The sequence below is a fragment of the Elephantulus edwardii genome, unplaced genomic scaffold, assembly GCF_000299155.1.
Source record: "Elephantulus edwardii isolate Elephantulus edwardi_28Jun2011 unplaced genomic scaffold, EleEdw1.0 scaffold00045, whole genome shotgun sequence".
In the NCBI taxonomy this organism is placed as follows: Eukaryota; Metazoa; Chordata; class Mammalia; order Macroscelidea; family Macroscelididae; genus Elephantulus; species Elephantulus edwardii.
Window position 1 is genome coordinate 1,623,500 of NW_006399795.1, and position 24,698 is coordinate 1,648,197.

General features: G+C 45.2%; 1 pseudogene; it reads left to right on the forward strand.

The window, feature by feature from the left end:
* Nucleotides 1–23,806: 23,806 nt before the first annotated feature.
* Nucleotides 23,807–24,231, forward strand: LOC102857372 (annotated as a pseudogene).
* The last annotated feature ends 467 nt before the right edge of the window (nucleotides 24,232–24,698 follow it).

Consider the following 24,698-nt stretch of genomic DNA (forward strand, 5'->3'; position numbering starts at 1 on the left):
CCTAGGCTCCAGGGTGCATAATGTGTGCACGGGGGGGTGGGGGGGTGGCGTGTGCACACGTGCGCACACAGCACCACTCCCCACTCCAACCTCTAATAGTCCTGATTACTTCTCTCTCTCTCTCTCTCTCTCTTAAATAGAGGAACCCTGATGGTATCGTAGCAAAGTTCTCAGTTGCTAACCACAAGATTCTCAGTTCAAGTACACCTTAATCTGCAGGAGTGTGATTAGACAGTCTGCTTCTGGGAAGAGAGTCAGAATCAACTCAGTAGCAATGGGTTGAGTTTGACTGTTAGTAAGAGCAATCAAGGTGAAACTGACTCTTAGCCGATCCTCCAGAGGGTTTCCAAAGCTGTAAATCATGTGGGAGGAAATTGTTCCTCTTTCTTCATGAAGCTGATGGTGGATTCGAAACACCTACCTTTGAATTGGAAGCACATGTTACCAGTAGGCCACCAGAGCTCCCTGGTTTGCTGGTAACTGAACATCTGCCATTTCAACATTTAGTGACATTTATTGTGTTCATCTGTAGTTCAGCCACTACCATTTATTAATTTCCAAAGCTTTCCATCATGTTTAACAGAAGCTCAGCGTCTAAGCGGTGAGCCTCCATTTCTCCTTCCCTCCTCCTGGCCCCTGCAGCTAACCACCTACCATAGACCTCTGTATACTTGTTTGCTTTAGGTTCCCGCTGTCCTTCTACTGTGCCATTCTACCGTATCATTCGTTTACTCAGCACGTGTACCCTACGTTTATAGCATAGCAAAGTGTGTCTTGTACTCGGCACCCAACCCACATTTATTACGTGAATAGATGCAGCTTCATAATAATCATAGCAGCTAGGTACTGTCATTACTTTCATTTCAGAGCTAAAGAAATTGAGGCAGACAGATGTCAGTAACTTGGCCATGGCCACATGGTTGTTAGGTGGCAGATACAAGATTTGAACCCCGCCTTCCTGGTCCTAGACAGAGCTCTGCTCCTAACCATCCAATGGTTTCCAGGAATGACAGGCTTACATTTCCCTCCAGTGTGCCTGGAGTTGGTGCACAGCTACTACTCAGCCAGGTCTAATAAAGTCTAGTAAAGCAATTCCTATTAGCAGCATGGGTGTGTGGTCAGACAGTCTGAGGTCTAAATCTAAGCTTGTCTCCTAATTCTGTGTGGCTCTGAGCAGTTACATATGCTCAGCCTGCCTCCGTTTACTCATCCAGGGAATGGGATCTACCTCCTAGAGCAAAGGGCTTGAGCGTGGTAGAGCTCATGAGGATGGAGCAGGATAAGGCCAGGCTCAGAGCTGTTGTCCATAGCGTCGCTATGAATTATAGTTGACTTGACGGCCCCTAACATCCACAACCTAGAGTTAGGCAAGGATTCGGCAAATAAAACTTTGCACAGCGACTACATGAATGTTGGCTGTTCTCATGATTTCTAAGACGTCTAATGAACATTCCTCAGAGTCTCAAGGGTTGCAAAGCCATTCTGGGCTGTCTGCCTGGCAGAATTAGCAAATCTAATCTACAAGTTGGGAAGCTCAGTGTGGTAGAGCTAACCTACCTGATTCGGTGGGCTGAAAGCCTAGGTGTGAGGCCTCTCTTGTGTCATTGTCTTTAGTGACGTGTGTCCCAGGAAGTCAGATTCTAATAACCTCAGAGTTCTAAAGTTTGCACGTATTTTGTTTCTTGTTGCAAATTTGATTGATATTATGATATCATCGTGGTATATAGTCTGTTATGGTTCCCCATGTGGGAGAGAAAGAGGAATTGGGCATGGCTTTGGAATATAGCCATTTAAAGAATAATACAAGAGAGGCACTGTGAGTCATGGGAGTTGAGGAAGAGGTAAAGAAGAAATTAATTAGACTATATGCTTGAGGAAGACTCATAAAGAACCTTCATTATGCAGATGGCACAACCTTGCTTGCTGAAACTGAGGAGGACTTGAAGCTCTTACTGCAAAAGGTTAAATACTGCAGCCTTCCAGATGGGTTGTACCTCAACATCAAGAAAACAAAAATTCTCACCACTTGACCAAGATAGATGGAGAAAAGATTGAAACTGTCAAGGACTTAATCTTACTTGGAACCACAATCGATACACTTGGTACAAGCAGTCAGGAGATCAGGAGACATACTGCACTGGGAAAACCTGTCACCAAGGACCTCTACATATTAATTGAGGATTGATGATGTCACTTTGAGGACTAAGGTATGCCTGATTCAGGATGTGGTCTTTTCTGTCACTTGCTACACAGCTGAGAGCTGCACAATGAATAAGGATGACAGAACAAAGACTGATGCCTTTGAATTGTGGTGCTGGAAAAGAGTACTGAATATCCCATGAACTGCTAAGATAACAAATAGGTATGTCTTGAAGAAGATGCAGTCAGAGTGCTTCTTGGAGGCAAAGATGATGAAGGTTCATCTCATATACTTTGGGCATCATCATCTAACAATAACAACAACAATACATTTATTTCAGGGAAGAATCAGATTGTCCTTCAAGTGCATCGGGCCGGAGAAACATGAATCTGCCATACACCGTGAACTGCAAAAACACGTTGTTGTTGTTGTTGTTGTTGTTGTTGTTATGTGCCGTCGAGTCATTTGCGACTCATAGCGACCCTATGTACAACAGCCCTAAACCCTGCTCTATCCTGTGCCAATCACATCGCCTCTGACACACCCATCCCGATTACCCCAGTCACTGAATCAATCCACCTCATAGAGGGTCTTCCCCTCCTGCGCTGTCCCTCCACCCTATCAAGCATGATGTCCCTCTCCAAGGACCTGTCTCTCCTTGCAACATGTCCAAAGTATGTCAGACGAAGCCCCAGAATCCTTGCCTCCAAGGAGCAGCTTGGTTTAACCCTCTCCAGGATGAATCTGTTTTCTTGACAGTCCAGGGTACAGTCAATACTTTTCTCCAGCACCACAGCTCAAAGGCATCAATTCTCCTATATTGGAAGAAGTGTGACCAGGACATTCCTTCCTTAGAGATATGGATGGTGTAATTTCTCACACACTTTGGGCATGCTATCAGGAACAGTCAGTCCTTGGAAAAAGACATCATGCTGGGGAAGAAAGAGATGGTCAGCAAAAGAGAGGAAGATCCTCAAGGAGATGGACTGACACAGAGACTATAATGGGCTTGAGCTTGGCAGAGACGGTGGCAATGATACACAATAGGGCACAGTTCAGATCTGTTGTTCATAGAGTCACTGTGAGTCACAACTTGATGACACCTAACAACTTCCTGTATTGGGGGGTGCTTTCATATATCCAGTTACTAAGGCCACACTGACTCTTTCAAAAGCTCAAAAAATTAGGTTGGGCCCTCTGGCATACCTGCATCCTTGGAGACTGGCGAGAGTTGATGAGTTTCTACTTTGTTGGGCTCATGTGACATTGCTGAAGATGACCCCTAGTTAGGTCTGCTACAACAAGGCCCATTTATTCTGCAGTCCCTACCATGAGAAGGCAGGTTGTTGTTTTTGATAGGTATCATTGAGTCAAGCACAACTCACCATTGAGTTGCTGCAGTCACTGTGTCAATCCACCTGGTTGAAGGTCTCCCTTTCCTTCTCTATCTCTCCATCTTTCCAAATAGAAATGTCCTGAGGAATAACCTCTCCTAGCAGCATGCGCAAAGTATGTGAGATGAAGCTTTATCATCTTCGCTTCCAAGGAGCATTCTAGGGTGAGAGGAAAAAGCACCCCTCAGATGATGCTTTCTCAGGTCTCTTCCCAAACAGCTCGTGCCAATATGCCCCCCTCACTGCTCAGAGCACGGCCTTTAATCACCATCATTGGGTAATCAATGCCATAATTTTTTGCTTCTAAATGGCCAAGGAAGATGCTCATTAAATACTCGTGTAGTCGTTCAGCAAATCACAACCTTTAAAAACCATCTCCAGGAGGAGACCCTGGGCTTGCACCCAGCCCTGCTCGTTGTTTATAGATTTCTTGAGCTGAACAACAAATCACCCTCCATGAGCCGGGGAACCAGCAGGAAAGGCAGCTTGCTGGCTCCGTGAGAAGCAGTGGAAGCAGCCCTCGTGCCACAAGGATTTCCCAGGAAATCACTTTGAAGGAAGGCAGGCGGTGGGGGTGGGGTTGGGGGTGTCGAGGCTAGCTCAAAACTCATGAATTAAACATTTTCTGAGCTCTTTCGAAGCAGCTGCTACCAAAAAGGGGAAACGCTTTAATTAATAAAGCGCAGTCAGGAAGAGGGAGTTGTTTTCTGACGCTGCACCCTGAGGCTCCCGGAGCAAGATCAACAAGGCAGCCCACCACTCCTCTGATGCCATGGTGGGAGGGGCGGCTACTGCCCTCTTGTTGTGGGGGTGCTCTGAGTTAGGAGAATGATGTCTGGAAGGCTGCTCAGGGGACCACCTAGCCCCGCTGGGTGGAGAACACAGCGTATCTGCCCAGTGGCAGAGCCTTGGAGGTGGGGCCGAGAGAGCATGGAACTGCCACTCTGTTTTCCACTCTTGTTGCCGTGTGGTCTATGGTAAGTCACTTCCCCTCTCTGAACCTTGGTTTTCTCATATATAGTTTTCAGACTGGCTTCTGGAGAACCATAGGATTCCTCGAGGGGGGTCTGAAGATCTGTCTCTGGCGATACCAGTGTGGATAGGTGGGGCCCAGCCCCAGCTTCAGCTAGAACAGTTTTTACTTTTATCTGCTAATATAATGGGCTTCTGTGTAAGACGTCCTTTGAAGAAAGACTGCTGCAGCTTAAAGAAAAAAAAAAAAAGTTGAAAACCAGGGGCTTAGATGTTTTCTCCTATCTCTTTAGGAGCCTGGACCTCAAAGTTGAGCAATTCCCAGGTGGTCGGTCAACAAATACCAGTCACCACCTAGTGTGTGCTGGGTGCTGTGGCTGCAAAGTGGAACCAGAAGGCTCTGCCTTCCTTCGCTGGGGCCAGTGGTGACTCAGTGGTAAAACTCCCACCTTCTCCTATCTTGGAGATCCAGGTTCGATTCCTAGACAATGCATCCCATGTGCAGCCACTACCTGTCTGTCGGTGGAGGCTTATATACAGTAAGGCTGCCAAATAGGTTTCAGTGGAACTTTCAGACTAAGGGAGACTAAGAAGAAAGTCCTGGTGATCTACTTCCCAAGGTCAGACAATGAAAACCTAGTGGTTTTCAACAGTCTGATTAAATCTGCGACCCTGACCATGAGGAAGGTGCCAGACCCGCAAGTGTTTTGTCTTATTGTACACGAGGTCACAGTGAGTTGGGGGCAAACTTAACAATCTTTTTTCAAAGAGACTTCCAGTCTAATTCAGGTATGGCAGATACAACACACATGTTGTTGTTCCTGCCTTTATGTTCATAGCAGACCTGACTAATCAACCACCTTCTCTCCTGGTGAGTCCAAATGTGACATCAAACCTTTTTTCAACTCAGTGACCCAGGCTGCCACTACCAAATGATTGGCCTTCTTATACCATCTCTGGTCTAGACTGGCAGAGGTCTCCTGAAAGGCAATGGGCTGCCTGATGAAAAAATGAGAATTCATCAGAGGACTGTTTGGTCGTTTGTTCAGTACATCCTTATTGTTGTTGTTAGGTGCTGTTGAGTCAAGTACGGCTCATAGCAACCCTATGAAGAGCCATCCCGAAGCCTGCTCTATCCTGTACCATCCTCATCACCTCTGACACACGAGAGCCCATGGCTGAAGTCACTGTGTTCATCTGTCTCATTGAGGGCTCTTCCTCTGCTTCACTGGCCCTCTGTTTTTCCAAGCATGAAGTCCCTTTCCAAGGAATAGCCTCGTCTAGCTACATGTGCAAAATATGAGAGATGAAGCTTTACCATCTGTGCCTACAAGGAGCATTCTGGCTGTACTTTTTACGAGACATATCTGTTTGTTCTTTTGGCAGTCTGTGGGATATTCAGTACTCCTCTTCAATAACTCAGGAGTTTTATTGATTGATTATTGTTGTTGTTAAGTGTCATCGAGTCACAGGCGACTCATAGCAACCCTATGAAGGAGAGTCCTCAACCCTTGGGTGTCTTTCATCCTCTCTCCAGGTTCATAGGGTTTATTGATTACCTATTATATACCAGACACTGTTCTAAGAATAAAGAACTCGGGTGGTGTACTGTGTTAAGTGTTGGTTGCTAACCAAGACATATCTACCAACTATACTGAGGAGGGAAGATGAACAGTCTCCTCTCATGAGGACTGATGGCCTCAGAAACTCATTAGAGGGTCACCCTGAGTTGAAATGGCCTGGACAGCAGTGGGTTTGATTCTAGTGACAAAGTAGTTCTTGTGGGTCTATCGCCTAATGAAAGTGATATTGTTCTTGTTGTTCTTGTTGTTGTTGTGCACCACAGAGTTGGAACCAATCCATAGCTGGCCCTCTGGCACGTTTTCACAGAGGCAGTTAATCGCATGGGAGGAGACTGCCCATCCTTCTCCCACGGAGAAGCTGGTGGCCTAGAACAGGGTGCCTTTGAGATTGCAGTGCAGCTTCTTGCCATTAGGCCAACAGAGCTCCCTAGTGAAAGTGCTACTGAGATTAAAGGAGAGCGATATGTGAGAACAAGGCTCCTTAAGTGTGGATAGATAGGTAGACTTCTTTCAGGAAGTGACATTTAAGGAAATATTCAAATAATGGATAAGAAATGGTTATGCAAAAATCTGCAAGGTAGACTGCTCTTGATAGAGGAACAGTCAGTACAAAGGCTTGCAGCAGGATGGGCCTTGATGTGTATGAGAAATAGCAAGGAAGGATCTGTATGAGAAATAGATGGTTGAAGCATTGGGGCAGAGAATAGGGGCAGAACCTGGTGGAAGAGGTAAATGGGCCAGGTCTCGTGGATCCTATGAATATTGTATCAAGTTTATTCTGATCCACAGCAGCTCCATGAGGCATCATAGAACTGCCCCATAGGTTCGCCTAGGCTATAATCTTGATGCAAATAGATCTTCAGGTTCCTTCTGTCATGGAGAGCTCGTGAGTTCAAAGTGCCAACCTTTCAGTTAGCAGTTAAGTGGCTAACCATTGCTCTACCAGGGCTCCTTTGGGAGGACCATGGGCACGAGTTTATTTTGGTTGAATAAGGATGGAAACCATCAAAGGGGAGTTAGCATGTAGAGTACATGTTCTACAAAGATCTTTACATGAGTATTATGGAGATTACAAATGCCATAAAATAGGTCTGGATGATTGAAAGGAAAATCAGTTTGCTCTGTAGACTTTCACTCAAATGACAATTTTTTTTTATAAATTGCTGAACTACTTCCTCTTGATATCATGCTGTTGTCGTGAGGTGCCACAGAACTGACCAGGGCTTTTGCAACTATGTGCTCTGCGTCAGAAAGCTGGACAATGACTAGGGATGCTAGAAGGAATTGATGCCTTTGAGCTGTGGTGCTGGAGAAGAGTATTGCATATACCATGAACTGCTAGGAGAACAAACAAGTTCATCCTGGAGAGGGTGAAATCAGGCTGCTCCTTGGAGGCAAGGATTCTGAAGCTCCATATCACGTACTTTGGGAATATTTCAAGGAGGGACCAGTCCTTGGAGAGGGACATCATGCTTGGGAGGGTGGAGGGACAGCTCAAGAAAGGAAGACTCGATGAGATGGATTAACTCAGTGACTGGGGTACTACGGGTGGGCATATCGGAGACAATGAGGTTTGCACAGCATAGAGCAGGGTTCAGAGCTGTTGTACATAGGGGTTGTTGTACAGGGTTCAAAGCTGTTGCTATGAGTGGCACGCTACTTGACAGCACTTAACAACAATGAACAATGGATGGAAACTTTGTCCTATTCTGCATTGCCCTCACAATATCCCTCATGTTCAAGTCCATCGCTGCAGTCACTGTGCCAGCCCATAACATTGAGGATCTTCTTCTCTCTCTGACCATCTACCTTTCCCATCATGATGTCTTTCCAAAGACAGAGGAAGACCCTCGGCTAGGTGGGCTGACATGGTGACTGCAGCAATGGGCTTGAGGATGTCGGAGATTGTGAGGATGTACAGTATAGAACAATGTTCAGATCAGTTGTTATGGGTTGCTATGAATCATATCCAACTTGACAGCACCTAAAATCAACATCCGCTCCTGGAAACATGCCCAATGCATGTGAGGTGACATTTCACCCTCCTTGCCTCTAAGAAACTCCCTAATTGTTGCATTTCCTTCAAGAAGAGTTTTTGATTTATTTTTTGGGGGGTGGGGAGAAGAGTTCATTCTGGTAAGCCAGCATTAAAATTCTAGATTCTTGCTGCCTTCTTGTCAGATGTTGTGGAATGCTAACTCCTGATATCTGTCTCTCTGTTTCTGACATTTTCAATCTTCTCTTAAAAAAATTCTCCTGCTGCCCCCATTTGTATTACCACCTCTTCCACTGGCCAGTCAATTATTAAACAACCTTGTAGGCTGATGCCGAAGTGGGTAGATTTCAAGAGGTTAAAGAATTACATGTCTCAAACCCCACCTCCTTCTGCACACACCACTGAGCAACATTAACAGCCTCTCCTGGCTTTTGATCACCAGGATTTTAAAAGCCAAAACCCTTGCTGTTGAGTGCATTCATCTTCAGAGAAACACACTCCTGCAGCAGTCCGGGGGGTTTCAAATCACCAACCATTTATTTGGTTAGCAGTTGAACACTTTGCCCATTAACCACTAGGGCTCTTTGCCACCATCCCAAAGGGCCGCCCAAGAGGCCACAGATTGAATTCAAGCAGATCCACACTCATGGATTAGCAGCAGATTAAATACCGAACGTGCCTCACCTAGCTACATAAGGCCATTTTCAAGGGTATGCAGGTGCTGTTGTGATTCATCAAAGATAAATTCACGTCTGCGTGTCAAGTGGATTTATAACCAGTGTTGTCGTAGTGGATGTTCTCAAAGGGTGGGGAAAGACAGCGGACATCACGTGGGATCCCCGTGGACTGGGGGCAGGATGACGTTCATAATGGACAGGGAAGAAGCGTCTCCGACACCAGTACACGAGGAGCTCGTGTCTGTAAACATGTATGGAGAAGAGATTGGAGGATAACCGCCACCACGGGCCAGAGATTTACAGGCAATTTTCTTTCTTTTGTTTGTTTCTTTTCCTCTCTGTTCATTGTGATCTTTGCTCAAAACTTTACCATGAACAGGCCACACTTTTGGAACAAAAGAGAAGTCAAATTATACATACAAAAAAGAGAGGGGCCCTGAAGGTAGAAAAGACTGGGGACTACAGAAGTCCTGCACAATCCCACTCATTATCCCTGCAGCCCCTCAGGAAGGTTACTGGGTGATACAAACAGTTTGCATTTGAATACTAACCTGAAAGTTGGTGGTACAAACACACTCAGCAGCCTGTATGAAGAGGTCTGGCCATCTGCTTCTGTTAAAATCACAGCCAAGAAAGCCCAATAGTAAAATCCTACTCCCGTAATTCATGGAGCCACCCTGAGGCAATGTGGACTCAGTGGCAACAAAGAGCCCTGCAGGCGAGGGGCAGGGGCGTGGGGTCCCTCAACCTCCCTCCCAATCCCCTGATCTTCAGGAGGTAGGAGATCCTGGCCCACAGGACAGCCCAGAGCAGCGCTTAATGCAGAAACCAAAGGGTAGTAGGAAGCCCTTCACCTCACAGAGTGGAGGTGGGGAGAAAAAAAAATCTTGGTACAGATGACAAAAAAGTCCAGTGTTCTCATTCTAATCTGTGGGATGAAAGTTCTGTGTAAAAACAGCTTCTTATCGACACCTCTGATGCTTTATACCTTCAAGGCTCTTTATTTCACTGCTCTGGCAAATTTTCCCAACAATTACAGCCTTTGACGAGCCTGCCAGGCTGCAGCGATCCAGACAGCGGCTTGTCCTTCATGTTCTGATGATAGGAGGCTGGTGGGAAAGCTGCACAAAGTGGCCAGGCCTCCCAGGAGGGCCATGTCCCTCCCTGCTGCACACAAGGGGTGCACCTGTGGCTCAGAAACCAGATGGGCTTATTTCTCAAGACACACTCTAAGTCTACAATGGGCCAGCCCCTTCTGGCTGGCAACTCCCAGGGAGGTGGAGTCTGGTGTGGCTCCTGACCTCTGACTCAGGTGTCACAGGTGAACAGCGCTGCCTCAATGCTCGAGGACATCAACTCTAGAATGAGGGCCTGGGGGGATAAAGGAAGTCCCCCCGCCCGCCCCTTCCCTCCCAATCGTTGGCAGGAAGCTTCATTGCTATGCATCAGCCATCTGCTGGCTCCCCCCAGCAGGCTGGAACAAGGCTCCCAGCGCCTGCTACATGAGAGGCTGGAGAAGGTCCCTGGGGAACTGGGTGCAGCCGGCAGCCAAAAGCAAGGCCAGGTTGGAGCTGCAGGTGGCAGAGGGAGTGACAGATGATGCGGTGATGTGTAAGCTCCTGGGTATGAGGTTTGGCCCTTAATGAATGAAATGCCCTTCTGTCTGTTCAGCAACAGCCTGGTGGTTATTGGAGAAGCTTTGTCCTCTGCTCAGGAGAACTAAGAGACCAGAGCTGGCCAGACCAGTCAAGGTAAAGGGACACCTCTACAGTGATCCCTTCCGGGCATCAAGGGCCAGTGCTCCCACCAGTGAGGACGATATAGGATGTTGGCATGGCTGGTTCTCTGGGGGGGGGGGGGTTGCTGCTGTGACACATTCACAAGGTTCCACATACAGCCCATTCTCCGCCTATGTCCCATATGCAGGGCACGGGGATTGCCAGGACCCCTCCCCTCCAGCTGGCACACTGGCGTTACAGACCAAAGTCGTCCTTTCTGGTGTTATGGATCAAACTGTGTCCCCTAAACAGAAATACTAACATTTTAAACCCTTTGTGAACATGAGCTAATCTGGAAGCAAGCTCTGCGAGGATGTGATGTGCTAACGCGTGGTCGTGCTGGGCTTAGTGGTGGTGGAGGAGAACACTGACTACTCCATGGACTGCCAACAGAGCACAAAGCTGCCTCGCAAGGAGTACAGCCGAGTGGTCCTCAGAGGCGAGGATTGCACGTCCTTTGGGGCATGCTGTCTAGAGGGACCAGTCCCTGGAAAAGAACATCGTGCTTGGAGAAACAGAAGGTCAGTGCAGGAGGGGAAGAGTTTGAAGAGGATGGATTGGCACAGTGACTGCAGCACAGGCTCTGACTCATAGTAACCCCACGGACAGCAGACGGAAGCCCTATCCAGTCCTGCGTCAGCCTCCCAATCTCCGCTGGCCTTACGCTCCTTATTGCAGCCACGGTGCCAGTCCATCTTACAGAGAGTGTTCCTCTCTCTCCCTAACCTTCCCCTTTCCCAAGCCTGGAGCCCTTCCCCAGGGGCTGGCTGCTCCTGGTAACACAATCTGGGAAAGCCCCTCTCTAAAGAGCACTCCAGTTGCATGCACCTCTTCCAAGACAGATTTGGTTATACTTTTGGCAGTCCACGGGATATTCAATACTCTTCACCCACATCACTGGACTAGAGTCCTAATTTTTTTTTCTAATTTATTTTAATGAAAGTTTACAGATACTTTGGATTTCCATTCATTCATTGTTGCACTTTTCTCCCTACCCAACCCTTCCCCCACCCCAATTTGCTTTTCTCTTTGAAAAATAAAAGAAAAAAATTGTTTCATTGTTATTCAATCCCTCCCTGAAAGAGTTGATTCTGACTCTCAGCAATCCTAGGAAAATCAGAGCAGAACTCTGCTCCATTGGATTTTCAATGGCTTGCTTTTCAAAAATAGATCACCAGTCCTTATTTCCAAGGTACCTTGAGTATGGGGGTAGAGGGTGTGTGTGTGTGTAATCTCCAGCTTTTGTTTAGCACCTAAATTCACATCTAATTACTTTACCACCTAGAGACTCCAATTCAGTCACTGTTGTTGTTGTTGTGTTTACCGTCTAGTCAGGACAGACTCATAGTTGAGTGGGTCTTCAGAGGCAGTAAATCATACAGGAGATTAGCTATCTCTCTCCTGCAGAGCAGCTGTTGGATTCGAACTGTGTGCCTTTGGTTTGGAACCAGAGCTCCTTGCCACTAAGCCACCAGAGCTCCCTATCAATGCAGGCATAGTGTTGTCTTAAAAGGGTGGAGAGGGTACACAGACTCTGAGGCACGATGAAAGGACACTATGTGGTAGTGACAAGCCAAAGAACACTTGGAGCCACCAGAAGCCAAGAGAGAGGCATGGAACAGACCTTTCCTCAAAGTCTTAAAAGAAATCCATACCACCAATACTTTGGTTTTGGACTTCTGGTTTTAGCTTCTAGAAATGTGCAATAATAAATTGCTGTTCTTATACGACACCTGGTTGGTGGTACTGTAAACCTGTCAGGACAGAAATTGTGTAAGGCAGAGACCCATCAGAGAAGGAAAACTAAAAAACATTTTCCACTTAAAGCGAATGATAGGGAAGTGGTCAGACTGCACCTTGTAAAAGGCAGAAAACATGCAAGACCTAGGAAAACTAAGCCATCCTGCTGAGTTCTGGCTCTGTCTAATTGCACTTTGTTTTATTTCAGCAGCCCTAGGAGATCAACGAGAGAGCTCTGAGGGCATCATTTTATAGTAAGATGTGTGGCTAGCCCAAAGGCTGAGGGTCTCCAGTGGTTTGAATCTTCTGTCAGCTCTGTGGGAGAAAGATGGGTTGTTCCCTCCTGTTGGGATTTTTTTTTCAGGCTTAGAAACCCAGTGGAGAGCTACTGTGAGTCAGATCTGACTCAATAGCAGTGAATTTGAGTTTAAAGGAGACCAAGACACTGGGCCAATACAACCCCAGATTCTCCCCTGCTTTTTGGTTCACCCCATTACAGTGTCTCAGATTCCAGGTAGATGGGTTATTCTTTCACTTCTCAGTTCTGTGCTATGCAGCTATGATGTGCTGGGCAGTGGGGCTCCAACAGTGAAGGGGTGGATAGGACAGCTCCCATTGTGGGCCACACTCCCCTCACCTCTGATGACTTTCCTCCAGCTCTGGGGCCCGCCACCTAGGGGATTCTCTCAACAGGTGTGTTAGAGAAGACAGAGTAGGAGGTAACCCAGCCAAAAAAAAAGGCAGAGGCAGGATTCAAATCCATGACCTTCATATTTCACAAAGCCCAAGCTGATGCTTCCTTGGCATCCTTCTGTGGTGACCTGCCAGAGTAGTAGGAACTTCAGGAAGTTGCAAAGTTGGAGTGCTGGCCAAGGGTGAGCGGAGGGGACTCAATTCTTGGGTCACCTGAGAGTCACTGGATGTGGGTCCAGATGGAGGAGTAAGGTCCAGCTAAGGCAATGCCTTCTAGACCAGCTCCCTGACAACTGACCACCAAGGGTCCTTGGCTGCTGTCCCAAGACACCTCTACCTCCACTTGGTCCCAGATACGAGGCTAGTGAGAAATCAAGATCCTTCAGTTAAATACCATCAGCCCCATCAGAAGCCCAACTACATGATGGTGATTCACCTCCCACCTTTCCCCTTCTTCTGAATTAATATCAACTCAGCCTGTGCAAAATTAGTCACATGCTGACAGCTTGTTTTTAATTGTTTGCAAATACACACCCTAATTGTTATGCGGTTCTAAATAGGAAGTGATGGCAGCAGCAGAGAGTCTGTTTCTGTGACACAAGGAATGAGAGATTACATGCCCACGGCAGCTGCCTCGGGGACCCTGGCCTCCTCCTTCCTGCCTGGTGTTTTGTCTCTTCTTGTAGCTGTTCCTAATAACTACATCAGGCCAGAGAGTGGAGCAGGGAGCTGACACCTTCCATAAAACAACTGTGGAGAGCGGGCCCTGGGGAGGCCTGGCTGATGGCAGGAGAGAAATGGGACATGGCGGGGAGGCAGGCAAAGTCCAGCCTTCAGCACTCAGGGGCGCATGCGTGCACACAGCCAACCCAGGATGTCCACAGGCTGCTGACACAGAGGGCATGTTGGCAGGGAAGGTCAAGGGGTGGGAGAGGGCAGGGCAGGAAGATGAAGAAAGCAGGCAACCACCCACTTACCTTCATCCCAACACATGCAAACACATCCACCCATCTCTTCCTTCCTTTCTTACTGGCCTAAGCTCACCTCTACTTCTAGCTCATAATTAATCATCTGATCAATGTCGTGTAAAACAGTCATTCTTCTTGAGGGAATCTAGACTTGAAGCACAAATAGGCTCAAAGACTATAGCCTCCAATATGGATTGCCTCTCAGCATCTAGAACACAAAAATCCTCTTTACTGGACCAAAAGGCAACACCAAGGTAGGTAGACAAAAGATTAAAGCATCCAACTCTTTCATTCTACTTGGGTTCTCAATCAACACCCATGGTAGAAGCAGTTAAGACATCAAAATAAATGTTGCATTGAGGAAATCTGCTGCCAAAAGTTCTAAAGAGCAAGGATATCAGTTTAAAGACTAAGGTGCATCTGATCCAAGCCAGGATTTTTTTCATCGGCTTCTTACATATCTGAAAATTGGACAACAAGGATGGCAGGAGAAGAATGGATGCCTTTGAATTGTGGTACTAGAGAATAATTCTGAATATCCCATGGACTGTGAAAAGAACAAAAATGTTTATCTTGGAGGAAGTGCTGCCTGGGTTCTCCTTAGAGGAAAAGATGGTAAAATTTTGTCTCATATCCTTTGGACATGCTGTCAGGAGGGACCAGTCCTTGGAAAAATCATGCTGGGTCGAAGTTCAGTGAAAGAGATGACCCTCAACAAGTTAAATTGACACAATGACTGTAGCAATGGACTTGAGCATGGCAGAGACGGTGATGAGGGTTCAGGATAGGGCTAGATTCAGATCTATAGCTCATAGGGTCACTATATGTTGACTCCACAGCACTTAACAACAAAATCCTTTTGAGGATCTGATAAAAGCTATAGATTCTCTTCTGCAAACACCCTGGAGGCAATTTAACAGTTTCACAATCTCCTGCTGGCTCTCCAGGACTTTTAGATGAACTTTGAATCAGTGAGATGCTGCAGGGGTTAAAAGCATGGGTCTGGGGCTTATTAATCCTTGGAGGCTAGGATTTTGAAGCTCTATCTCACATACTTCGGGCACATGGCCAGGGGGGACCAGTCCTCGAAGAATGACGTCATTCTTGGAAGGATGGAGGGACAGCGCAGGAGAGGAAGACCCCAGATGAGATGGATTGATACAGTAACAACCTAATGCAAGTCGGTGTGCCGGATATAGTGAAACTGGCTCAGGATAGGGCAGGGTTCAGAGCTATGGTGGATAGGCTCGCTATGAGTCACAGGTGACTCGATGGCACAAAACAACAGCAACACAATCTGGGTTGAATTTATATTCCCTTGTTTACTAACTACACAAGTTTTAGAAAAGTATTATAGCATCTCCAGGCTACAAACATACAGATGCAAGTGGAGATGATGGTGTAACTAACACCCTTTTGAAGAGCTGTGGACAGTGATCACGTGTCTCAAGTACCATAGTTAGTACACTGATGCTCAGTAAGTGTTGGGCATTATCATATGTAGGAGAAAGGACTCCAGAGAGAACCATTTCTGGTCCCGCTCTGTTTGGACTTCTTTGTGTAATCTCAGACAAGTCACTTCCACTCTCTCGGGCCTTGAATTTCTCCCTCCAAAGTAAGATTCTCTAATTTACTGAAATCAGAGATCTGGGACTGTGTGTTTCTGAGAAACAAGGATGGAAGAGCTGGCTTCCATCATCGTCTCTATTTCATTGCTCAGTGGTATGGGAGGGGTGCCTGGAAGGGAGAAGTCTTCTGGGAGGGTTTCCTGAGATACTCCCAGAACTGGGATTTGAAAAACAGGAAGCATTTGAGGCAAAGATGAGGCTAGAACAGACTTGAGGGAAAATCCTATAACCTACAAACTCATTCAGTCCTACTTTCTGCCTGGATGAAGTATTACTTCCTCAGCTCTTTGCAGAAAAAAACCCACACAAACCCAGACTCTCTTCCAGGAATTCTGGTGATGCAATGGATTGAGCAATGGGCTGCTAACTGAAAGGCTTGAATCTGCCAGTGGTTTTGGAGAAAGAGGAGCCATTTGCTTCTATAATGACTTAAACTCAGTCATCCATTGCCATCAAGCTGGAACCATGTCATAGTTAACCATCCAGTGGGGGTTTGAAGGCTGTAAATCTACTGGAGGAGATTGTCTTTCTTCCACAGAGCCACTGGTGGATTCGAACAACCACAGAGGCTCCACCTTTGTTCTAGCAGAGCAACTCCCTATAAACCACACTACCAGGCCTTTAAGCCTTCATATCACTCACTCACTCACTCACTCACTCACTCACTACTGTTGAGTTGGAATAGTCTCATAGCTGACCATTTTTTTTTGTTTGTTTGTTTGTTTGTTTTCAAAAGCCATTAATCACATGGGAGGAGAGTGCCCATATTTGTCCCTCAGAGCAACTGGTAGATTTGAACCTCTCACCTTTGGGTAGGCAGGTCAACTTCATACTTACTGTTGTTGTTGTTGTTATGTGCTGTCGAGTTGTTTGCGACTCGTAGTGACCCTATATACAACAGCCCTAAACCCTGCTCTATCCTGTGCCAATCGCATCGCCTCTGACACACCCATCCCAAGTACCCCAGTCACTGAATCAATCTACCTCATAGAGGGTCTTACCCTTCTGTGCTGTCCCTCCACCCTCCCAAGCATGATGTCCCTCTCCAGAGACCTGTCTCTCCTTACAACATGTCCAAAGTATGTCAGACGAAACCCCAGAATCTTTGCCTCCAAGGAGTAGCCTGGTTTAATCCTCTCCAGGATGAATCTGTTTGTTTTCTTGGCAGTCCATGGAACATTCAATACTTTTCTCCAGCACCACAGCTCAAAGGCGTCAATTCTCCTTCTATCTTTCCTAGTCATTGTCCAACTCCCTGATGCATAACAAGTGATTGCAAAGAACATGGCCTGTATCAGGCGCACCTTAGTCTACAGAGAGACACCGTTGCTCTTGAGTACTTTAGAGAGGTCCCTAACAGCAGACTTTCCCATCACAATACATTTTTTTATTTCCTGACTGCTGGTGCCAAGAGTGTTGACCGTGGAGCCGAACAAACTGAAGCTGTGAACAATCTCAATCCCTTCGCCATCCATCCTGATGCTACCAATTGGTCCAGTGGTGAGAATCTTTGTCTTCTTGACATTGAGCCTCAGTCCCTACTGAAGGCTGCAGTCCTTGACCCTCTGCAGCAAGTGCATGAGGTCCTCCTCAGTTTCAGCAAGCAGAGTTGTGTCATCTGCATAATGCAGATTGTTAATAGATCTTCCACCAATCCTGACGCCACACTTCTCCTCATAGAGCCTGGCCTCTCGGATAATCTGCTCTGCATACAGGTTGAAAAGGTATGGAGATAGGACACATCCCTGGCGTACACCCTTCCCAATTTTGAACCATGAGGTTCAAAACCTTGCTCTGTTCTAACGACTGCCTCTTGGTCCAAGTATAGGTTTCGCATTAGCACGCTTAAATGTTCTGGGATTCCCATTCTTCTCAGAGTCAGCCACAGTTTGTTATGATACACACAGTCTAGGCCACCAGATTTCCTTAAACCTGCATTTAAAACTGCTCAAAAAAAAAAAAAAATAAAATATGCTGGTGGTAGGTGGGAAGGGAGTGCCCGTGTCTCCACATAGCCCACTCCTACCCCCCTGGCTGGCCCAGACAGACTCTTATCCATAGCCAGCCTGGTACCATTGAGGGGCCACACCCATGCCTAGGCAGAAGGAATCAATTAACTGGATGTTAAAGTTTAGCAGGAGGCTGCTATTTAAAAGCCAGTTAAGATAACTGGGCTTGTTTAATTAAAGCAGCTTGTTGTTCTCAGAATTAATGCTGCATATTATGGATCCAGGGACCCTGAAAGCTGAGTGTGGGCAAAAAATTGCTCTACCTCCCACCCTATCACTAGCTTTGACCTCAGAAGCTCAGAAGCTGGGGCCTCACTCATCATCAGGAATGGGGGACTGGGGGTGTCAGACTCCTAGATAAAGAAATCTTCCCTTTATTCCTGCCAGGAGGTAAATAAATCTAGACAAGCCACAGACCCTCACATAATGGACTGGGTAGAGATGGAAGGGTGGGGCAGGTGGGACATGAGTTCCAAGCTCAAGATTGTTAGTATAGCCTTGGCCAAGTCGCCCCAACTCTAAAATACTGAAAGCAGACTAGAGAGATGTTACAGATGTCTTATTGACTACCCAAAGCCATTCAACTATATGAATCATAATAAATGATAGGTAACATTGCAAAGAATAGGAATTCTAGATTACTTTCTCGAGGACCTCTGGTGTTACAGTGGTTAAATCGCTTGGATGCCAACCAGAAGGCCAGCAGTTCAAACCCACCAGCTGCTGTGTAGGAGAAACACAGGTAATCTACTTTTGTCATGATTTACAGCCTTGAAACCTAATAGAATAATTCTACACTGACCTATACAGTCACAACGAGTCAGAATCGACTGAATAGCAGTGAACTTTTGCTTGTTTGTAATTTTTCATTGCGCTCATTCAGAACCTGTACATAAACCAAGAGACAGTCATTCAAATAGAAGAAGGGTAATACTGCCTAGTTTAAAATCAGGAAAGGTGTGTGTCAGGGTTGTCTCCTTTCACAATATCTATCCAATCTTATGATGAGCAGATAATCCAAGAAGCTGCACTAGATGAAGAATGTGGCACCTGGATTGGAGGAAAGTAGACCAATAGCCTTTAATATGCACACAACCTCGTTTGCATAAAATGAAAAAGACTTGAAGCAATCACTGATTAAATATAAAGACTATAGTCTTATGGATTACACTTTGATGTAAAAAGGGGGGAAAATTCACAACTGGACCAATAAACAACATTAGGATAAATTAGTAAAAGATTAATATTGTCAAAGATTTCATTTTGCTTGGGTCCACAATCAACACTCATGGAAGCAGGAGTGAAGAAATCAAGCCTAATAACAAAAACAAAGGGGCATCTCAAAGGCAACAAAACTTTTCTGAATGATACTCCAATGGGAGACACATGACACTGTTTTATCAAAAGCCAAAGGCTAATAAAACCCAAAAATCCTAAGGTAGACTACAGACTTTCATTAGTAATGTTGTTGCTTTTAGATGCTGTTGAGTTGCCTCCAACTCATAGGGCCCTCTATACAGTAGAAGAAAATGCTGCCCAATCCTGTGTTACCCTCAAAGTCTCCCCTGGGCTTCACCCCATTGCTGCAGACACTGTGTCAATCTAGTTAATAATGTTGTTAGGTGCCATCAGGTTGACTACAACCCATTGTGACCTCATGAACATGGATCTGAACTTTGCACCATCCTGTGCCATGCTCGACTCTGATATACTTGAGCTCATTGCAAGAGAAGGATGGGAAATCTCCTCTCGTGCAGTTTACTGTCTCTGAAAGTAAAAAGCTGACTGACTACTGGAGGGTCAGTCTGAGTTGATTTTGACTCAAAAGCACAAAACAACAACATTGTTATAATCACTGTATCGATACATGTTGTTAAGGGTCTTCCTCTCCTCTGTCTCTCCACCTTTCCAAGCACTATGTCCTTCTCCAATAACCTCCTTACAACATGCCTACAACATGAGATGAAGCTATACCAACCATCCTTGCCTCTAAGAAGCCCCCTCGCTTCACTTTCTCCAAGATTTTGTTCTCATGGAGTATTCAATACTCTTCTCCAACACCACAAATCAAGCCATCTACTTTTCTTCTGTTACCCTCAGTTATTGGCTTGACTCAGATGCGCCTTAGTATTTAAACTGACATCACTGCTTTTTAACACTTTAGAGAAGTCCTTGACAGCAGGTTTACCCAGTGAAAAATATCTTTTGATTTCTTGACTGCTTGTGCCAAGGGTGTTGATTGTGGATCCACTATACCCCCAGTCTTGGGCCCCCAGCACCAGGAAGCCTGCTGAGCTGAGCTGCATTCACCCCACTTCCCCCCAGTTAATAACAATATATCAATTTTAACTCACCAACTATAATAAATGTACCACCTGAATATATGATGTTAGTAACAGGAAAAATAGTGTGCAGAGAGGGTGTGTAGGAAATGGTGGTACATTTTGCATCATTTTCTATAATCCTAAACTTACTCCAAAAAATAGTGTCTATTAGAAACAAAACAAAGCACAATTCCAGTGACAGGACCACCTGTTGCCAAAATTGATTCTGATTCATGGCAAACCCATGTGTAGAACTGTGCTCCATGCAATTTTCAAGGATACAGTTTTTAAAAGTGAGTCATCATCAGGCCTTTTTTCCTGGATCCCTCTGGGATGGGTTCAAACTGCCAGGTTTTTTTTGGTTAGTTGTCCAACACTTAACTACATGAGGCTTTCAGGGACTTTTGACAGCAATGCACATGTTTCAAAAGGTGCGAAGCACCCCAGATGAATGCCTGGAAATGGGGTTCCAGCAACACTCTGGCCTTCTCCCAGAGAAAGCCCCTGGGAGGGACAGAGTAAAATAATTTCATGGAATGTGCCAAGTGGGAAAATCCACATGTCTAAATGAACATGCCTTATCTTAGCTAATATGTGATGTTTAATACAGACCTTAATTAAACTAATAAATTAAATATTATAGGTAGATATTTAACTACTTTTTCCAAAGGCATTGAAGATGGAAGTTTTAGAGGGCCTGAAAAGCCTCTTTTGTCTTCTCAATAAGAGGATAGGGAATCTCTCTATAATTAAGGTCCACTTATTGCTCTATATTTAAGGTCCACTTATTGCTCTATATTTAAGGTCCACTTATTGTCTCATGTCTTCAGTGCTGTGCCCCCCTGGGTGATGTCAAAGTATGGACAAATGGGATCTCTTTATGCTATACCATTCATAGTTAGATGCCATTGAATTGATTCCAACTCATAGCAACCCTAATGTACAAGAGAACAAAATCCTGCCCAATGCTGGGCCATCTCCCCATCTCTACTGTCCTTTAACTTATCACTGGACAGAAGGTGAGTTTTACTCACTTGTTCATGAAAGAAATATCTGTTGAGGATCTAACATATGCCTGGGACTTAAGATATGACTGTGGAATGAGGTGGATACCACAAAGTCTCTATCCTTGTGGACCTGAACTTCCAATGTGAAGCACAGACAATAATCTTGCAAATAAATGAGATACTTGTATATCAAATAAAATATTATATGTTGTGCTCCAATTATTAAAGGATGTTTGCCACTATTTTTCCTCATTTTTATTTACTTCCAGTCTGGACTCTACCTCTAATATTATAACTGTCCATGTAGGGTTCCCGTACATAGGGTTTTCAGAAGCCTGCTATTTAAGAAGTGGCTGGCCAATCCTGCTTCCTGGTCAGTCTTAATCTAGGAGCTTTACTAAAAGCTGTCCATCATGAGTAACTCTTGTGGCATTTGACACACTGTGGAATAGCTTTCAGCATCACAGCAATCCACAAGTTACCCCAGTACAACAAACTGACAGACAAGTGCTATACCAATGAGGACAATGTATTTCCCAAATACAACAAACGGACAAGTTAGTGTTGTTCCTATAATAGCAAATCAGATATACAAATATCATGTTACCTGATCAAGTTGAAGCCTGCATAGATGTGGCAGGATGTGCTCCTGAGAATGTGTTCCAGTTGAGACTCACACCAATGTGCTAGGGTAAGATCCCATGTGTGGATATTAAGGTCACATGGAAGTCTCAGGTGAATTGAGACTTGCTACTAGTGCTTCATAAAACTGTTAATCAAAAAAGCCTACTTTCTGGATCCCAACTGCTTTAAATAAGAGGCTCCCAGCCCCAAATCAAATGTTAAAAAAAATGGTTTGCCTTCCAGATCCCAAGTTCTTTAAATAAAAATTTCCACACAAAATTAGGAAAAAGAGTGGCAAACATCCTTTTACTAATTGGAAGATGGAATGTATGAAGCATGAATGTTAGAAAGCTAGAAAAATTAAATTGAATGCATGAACATCAATATCTTAGGCATTAGTAAAATGAGATGGACTAGCTTTGGCCACTTTGAATCAATCAGATGGTATACTATACTGCGAATGAAAAACAGAAGAAGAATGATAGTGTATTCACATTCAAAAAGTCAATTTAAAGTTCTATCCCAAAGTACAATGTTGTGGTAGGATATTATCCACACACATACAAGGAAAATCTGTTTATATGACTATTATGCAAATATACGCTCCTACAAAAGTGTTGTGACAGGATAATAGCCATACACATACAAGAAAGTCCAGTGAATACCACCAACATTCAAAAAATGTACCAGCAACCAGAGTCAAAGAGCAGGAAATAGAAGATTTCTACCAACTTTTACAGTCAGAGATCAATCAAACATGCAATCAAGATGCATTAATAATAATGGGTGACTGGAATGCAAAAGTTGGGACCAGAGAAGAAGGATCAGTAGTTGGAAAACCTGAACTCGGTGACAGAAATGAAGCTGGAACTAGAATGATAGAATTTTTCCCAATTAACAACGTATCATTACAAATATGTTTTATAAGAAACATAAACGCAGGCTATACACATAGATTTCACCTGATGGTATGCATAGGAATCAGATTACATCTGTGGAAGGCACTGCTGGAGAAGCTCAATATCAGCTGTGAAAACTAGGCCAGGTGCTGATTGTGGAACAGACCACCAACTACATATGCAAGTTCAAGCTGAAGCTGAGGAAAATGAAATAAAATCCACGGGAACCAAAATTTGACCTTGAGTCTATCCTGCCTGAATTTCAAAACCAAGTCAGAAACTGGTTTGAGGCCTTAAACAATAATGAGTGAAGGCTAGGTGAGCTGTGGGAGGATATCAAGAATATCATCCAGGAAGAATGTAAAAGGTCATTTCAAAGACAGAAGGGGAAGAAATGACCAAGATGAATGTCAGAAGAAAGTCAAAAGCCAAAGCAAAGGGAAGAAATCAAGATATTAAGGAGTTGAACAGAAGATTGTAAAGGGCAGCACGGGAAGACAAAGTAAAGTATTACAATGAAATGTGCAAAGAGCTGGAGTCAGAAAATCAAAGGGGTAGAACTCGCTCAGCATTTCTTAAGCTGAAGGAAACTGGAGAACAAATTCAAGCCTATAGTTGCAATACTTAGGGAAGCTTTGGACAGAATATTAAATAATCCAGGAAGCATTAAAAGAAGATGGAAAAAGCATACAGAGTTATTGTACCAAAAGGAATTGGTGGACATGGAAAAATTTAATGAAACTACGTATAAGTTAGAGCCTGTGGTGATGAAGGAAGAAGTTCAAGATGTTTTGAAAGAATTGGCAAAAAACAAGGCCCCAGGAACTGATGGCATACCAAATGACATATTCCAACCTATTTTGGACATGTTGCAAAGAGGGACCATTACTTGGAGAGGGACGTTATGAAAAAGAGGAAGACCCTTGATGAGATGGATTGATTCAGTGATTGGAGTAATGGGGGTAGGTGTATCAGAGACAATAAATTGGCACAGGATAGAGTAGGGTTTAGGGCTGTTGTACACAGGGGTCTCTATGAGTCGCAGGCGACTCGATAGCACAAAACAACAATAGCTAAAGCCAAAGAGGATGAAATTTAAAGTTTTACAAAATCTTGTCGTCTGAAATTGAACAAACAAAATGCAATCAAGATGTGTTAATGGTAATTGATGACTGAGATGCAAAAGTTGGAAACACGGAAAAGGAATGGTAGTCATAAAGTATGGACCTGGTGACAGGCTAGAAATAGAATGATCTTCTTTTGTACGTTCAATGATTTAGTCAGAGCAAATGCCCTTTTTTAAAAGGCACAAATGGACAGGCCCAGCACAGGATGGAACGAAGCAGCGCAGGCAGCCAGCGAGATGCAGCACAGATGCACCACGGAGCCTTCCTCCTCGCCCTCCTCGCCTTATTGGCACTCACTTCTGCAGCAGTCAAAAAGAAAGACCAAGTGAAGAAGGGCGGCCCAGGGAGCGAATGCGTGGAGTGGGCCTGAGGGCCCTGAACCCTCAGCAACAAGGACTGCGGAGTGGGTTTCCACGAGGTCACCTGCGGAAGCCAGACCCAGTGCATCCGGTGCAGGGTGCCCTGCAACTGGAAAGAGTTTGGAGCGGATTTCGAGTACAAGTTTGAGAGCTGGGTTGCGTGTGATGGAGGCACAGGCACCAAAGCCCTCCAGGGCACCCTGAAGAAGGCGCGGTACAATGCCCAGTGCCAGGAGACCTTCTCGTGATGCAGCCCTATACCCCCAAGACCATAACCAAGACCAAAACCAAGAAGGGGAAGGAAAAGGATTAGAGGCCTGAATGCCAAGGAGCCTGGCTTCACCCTCCTGCAAGTCCAAGATATAACCAACCAGTGCATTTTTTCTACACTATCTTTATCAACACTCTGCCTCTCCTCCTCACTCCCCCCCCCCGACATGTCCCCTCACCCCAAGCACTAAGAGTGGGGAGGGTCCTGGGGTTCTGGGAAGTTTGGGCCTCCTCACAAAAATATTTTATTCCCACTTGCCCTTCCCATTCTTTGTTCTTTCCCACAATGACACCATGATTAAGAAACAACATAAACCATCTTTCCCCCCCAAGAAAACAAACTACAAAAAAAACCACACCACAAATGGCAACTTTACACATGGACCCCTCCCCGACGAGGTGAATAGGAACCAGACTGACTATATCTGTGGAAGGTGTCCGTGGAGATGCTCAGTATCGGCCGTCAAAACTAGGCCCGGAGCGGACAGTGGGTCAGACCATCGATTACAC